Here is a 4825-nt window from a genome sequence, read left to right on the forward strand (position 1 = left end):
AGAAAAAAGAGCCCCACTGAGTTGATTCCAACACCTGCATTTGCTAAGTGAAACATATTCTTAGACTTCAGTACTCTTCCTGAAGCCCTGAAAGTTGGGACTCAGTTCACCTAAGGAAAAAAAAAATAGAAAAGTCAATGCCAACTCTTACTGAAAAGTAATGTAATAAAGGAGAGCTGCATAGCTACTAAAATAACCTGTTAACTCTTAGCATATCTAGTAAGTTCAGATCCACTTGGATTCTGTGTTGCTATCCCAGACTGAAAGCAGGCGTGTGGTTAAAAATTGGTTGTAATCTTTGTTCGAAGAGACAGCCGATACTTAACAGCTGCAGCGCATGGAAGAGGCAGTACATCTCCAAAGGATCCTGTGCTGGTGTGTATTATCCACTCTTTACATGTGTTCAAAGTTGCCACCTGGCACAATCATTTTTCAATAATAAGAAAAGATCCTGTTTGGATGGCATCCTCTGTGTGGGGGCTCCATCTAGTATAATTGTAGCAAAATCAAAGACTTGCAGATGTTAGCATGCAGGTGTTAGTTCATTTCTGTAAGAGAAAAATTATTATTTATGGTTATGTTTTCCTATGAAATGGTTCCAAATTGTAAGGGAAATCAGCTCTCTTAAAAAAGAAAAAATGGGCTGCCTCGAAGGAAAGATGATTTCCTTGATATGTTGATATGATTAAAAAAAATTATAGAGGTCATGTGAGAACTGGCCTTTTGCCAGAAGAATTGCAGAAAATAAAATTTGAGAGTCCTGTGACAATAATTGGGAATGAAATTCTATTGACAAAAGCTTTTAAAACTGTATGCTCTGTCCGTTTCCTAGCATTGTGATGGCCATCCTTCCCAATCAGTGTCCTTTGTCTGCTACGCAGCCCATACTAGAGATGTTACAAAATTATTTCGGATTTCCTGGAGCCTTCCTCATGTGGCTTTGCCAGTTCTTACAAAGAGAGTTTGATGGTATCTGCAATAAAACATCTTTCCCCTATCTTCAACTTAGATTTCCCCATTTTAACTTTTCCTAGTTGTTCATAATTAAAATGTTTGGTGTCATCATCAGTAAAGACACTTGCTTCTTAGAGTTTGATTGTGACATTGGCCACAGTCCTGATGTAATGGCACTTCTGGGGCAGTTTGGGGAAGGGATTGTGCCTTGGACAAATAAAAACTCTCTTGCCTTTTCCAGTCCTCTCTTACCCACTCATCGTTACCTGTCTGAAAAGCACAGGTGATACTTGCTATCCTGGCATGAGGCATTACATGACATAGTACCGAGATCCCATCCCCTCACAGCATGACAGCTTAGCTGTGACTGAAAAACCAGGACAGCTTTCCAAGATGCTGCCAGGGGAAGCAGCAGTCAGCTTGGTACGTTGACACTGAAGAACTTTACCTATCCAAATTCTGACTGTAATTTTTTTTGTTAGGCCTTACAGCTCCCCAGCACTGAAATGCTCACTTGGCCTGTAGCTCAGTGTTGTATCCATTGTATTCACTGTTGGTCCTTTGTGCAATCCCACTTTGTGCATTTGTTGCATCTGTCCATCTACCTTGATTTCTGATTGTTCCCCCTTAGCCTTGATGGGAGCATAAACAATATATAAATAGCTAGTGTGTAAATACTAAAACCAAGGGATTCTGGGAAAATTGCACTTCAGTAGAGGATCTAAGGATTCTCTGGGAAATAATTTTGCTATCAGGATAAGACCTTTCGAAGGGCTGACTCCAACCCTTTTCTGCATTCTGAGCAGTTTTGGCTGTGCCATTGGCTGGCATACTCTTATGTGAGTAATACAAAAAAGCACAGATATAAAATGAGCAGAATTCAAATCTAGATTGATACCCCTGGACCAAAGTCTCCATTCGATGCTGGTAATAATGGCAACATGGAAAATGTATATATGAATTACTACACAGTATGCTTTGCCAAGGTCTTCAGCAAATTCTTGCTTGTTCTGTTTCACAGTTTTGCTTTAAATTAGAGAAACTTCAGGAGGACCTCAATATTTTTCTTTTTAAAAATTAAAAATCTTTTTTTCAGTGAAATCTTTCAGACCACTGTTTGTCTGAAAAATTAACTGTAGTTCCCAAACAGCGGCTCAGGACTAAAAAAGATGCATATAAAATATCTGGCTTATGCATTCACTGTGCTCTTTCCCCAAAACACACAGCCCTTCAAGTACCTCACAGAGAGTTGTCTAAACCCCCCTGTAGAAAACTTGTATAACATATCTGTTTAGCTCCAATTCCTTGCTAAACAGAAGATTTCCCAGAAGCACAATAGTGTACTAAAAATAAGAGTATGACACAATTTCAGCCAGCTAATATGATAACTTTCTCTGATGCAGTTCATGGAGTGTTAATGTGGGAAGTCTGTATCTTTTCAGCTCAGCTGTCTATGAGCATCACACACAGATCTCTCTCTAAGCTGCAGTCAAATCCCACAGCCATATTAACAGCAACATGGGATCAGTACTTCCCCAGTGTACTTGTATTTTTGCCACCCTTTGTGTACAAACTCCCCTCTTTCTGGTCCCTCCAAATGTAAAAACATAGTTGAGTTGTGATACATGAGATTTTTGTGAGTCAGAGGAAGGGAGTAAAAATGCTGTAGTCTCTGGAGTCTTTCCTTTGACTTCAGCATGTTTCAGATCAGGTAGCACGTATTTGTGATGTATAACACTAATATATAGCCTGTTCAATTACAAAGGGCATAGAGAGCTGTATAGGGCAACACTATCACATATAGAAGTCCCCAAATAATCTCATTTAAAGTAGCTATCATATTATTATTTTAAAAAATTAAAATCTTACCAGTAACAGTTTTTGAATGTTTTTAGGTGTATTCTTTAAGGAAGGTGAATACTGAATGGAGAAAAACTACTCTCCATATAGAACAGTACGTATATTAAACCATTATCTTTTACCTTCTGTAATTTAATATTTCACATATATTTACAAAGTTGGTTTGCTGGTTTAGCTCTTTATTTTCAACAGCAAAGTCTCTCTGCTAACACGTCCTGTTTGAAGTGGATTTTTAGCTTTGGTTCATACATAAGTATGTACCATTGTATTGTATGCAGCAGCTTTCTATGTTTAAAAATTAAAATTTTTCATGAGAGATTGCAATACATTATTCAATATTAGAAAAAATAATCAAAACTTAGACTGTTAAGATGGTATAGTGGTATTGTTTGAATAGCTGCTGCTTGGAATGTGCTAATTTTTTCAGAAGCTCCGAGTTAGTTTATTGTCTTCGCAACAAGATGTTTGCTCTGAACAAAATCCCAGAGCACAGTACATTTAGCAGGAGAGGAATATTTACAGACAGTAATTCAGCTGAAGTCTTTTATAAATTACAACTGTAAAAAAAGAGAAAAGGGTTCCTTTTTAAAACTTAAGCCAGATTCTGGTTCCAATGATGCTGGGTAAGGTAAGKAACGTTCTTTTGATTAACAGTCAAGCCTTGAGTGTTTTTTTTTTCTTTTAAAAAGACTTTATTAGGCTTTTTTCCTCAAATTCATCCCCCCCCCCTTTTTTTGCTCTGTTTTTCCCTGTGTCCTGCATGGAGAAATGGACTTCCACCTGAAGAAAACTTTCCATGACTTTTTAGCCCAGATTAAACTCACACTGATAAACAGATGGAAATTACTATTTTCTCCAGAAAGAACAAATGGGCTTTGCCAAATCAAGCAGATCACCAAGTGAGCTCTGCATCTTTCTGCATTTTATTGGTTAAAAATCATGATGGTTACCCTAAAATAATCAAAAGATGGAATAATCTCAAATCAGTACTTTGTCTTGAAGAGACAAATCTGGACTTATGGTTGTCTTGAGCTTTGTTTTTATGTTTGCAGGTCAGAGAATTAAGCACAGCTGGTGAGCTTCGATTCTTAGCCTCTAGGAAATCTATTCATTTGTTTCTTCAACTCTTTGTGTTATGTCTGCATTCTTTGGTTTAATGGGGATTTTGCAATTCAACCGCACCTGTAGACTGGAAGTAAGTGGAATACATTAATAAGCAGTTCTCTAYGCAATTTGATGGGCCAGAAAAAAAAACGGCAAAGCTGAACTTGTTTAATTCAGCTTTCTCAGCATGTGTCTTTGTTTTTCACTTGCCCAAGCCCAGTTCCAGATCCAGCAGCTCTCTCAAAGCAGCAGCCCTAGCCTGGGCACAGGAGTAACTCGACGGACATGCGGAGCTGGTGCAGATCAGCTCTGCCACTCGCCCGCGGTACGTATGGCTTCCTGCGGGTGCGCGATGGTGCAGGGATGCTCCGTGCAGCTGCGCCCGCTCCTGCCTGCGTGAGGAATCAAAGCCGGCTTCGCCAGCCCGAGGCTTCCCTCACACCGGCGTCGCGCCTGAGCTCTCCTCGCAGGCGACACGCGGCGCGCAGGCTGCAGCGTGCGAGAAAGGGACGGCGACGGCTCGGTGACTTCAGCAGCGGGGCGCGTTCTGCTCGCTACGGCCGGCACAGGCGGCAGCCTGGGACCCAGCGCCCCGTGGGGACCCCTCCCTCCGGCCACGCGGGCCGGGCCGCCCCCGCCACGCGGCGGCCCCGAGGTCTGCCTGGGCCCGGTAAGTCGAGCCTCCGGGCTTTAAGTCCCCCCTTTCGGTACTCAAAACAGCCGCGGGGCCCGACCCGCCGTCGCTCCCCGCAGGGAAGATGACGGCGGCCGGGCCCCCGCCCGGCGGGGGGGACGCGAAGGCCCCCGCAGGGGAGGGCTCCCCCTCTCCCCCCCAACGGCTTTAACGGTCTAACGGTTCCCCGCCGTGCGGCCCGCGCGCCGCGGCCGGGGCCGGGATGGGGCCGTT

The sequence above is a fragment of the Apteryx rowi genome, unplaced genomic scaffold, assembly GCF_003343035.1.
Source record: "Apteryx rowi isolate R43461 unplaced genomic scaffold, aptRow1 scaffold_72, whole genome shotgun sequence".
NCBI lineage: Eukaryota > Metazoa > Chordata > Aves > Apterygiformes > Apterygidae > Apteryx > Apteryx rowi.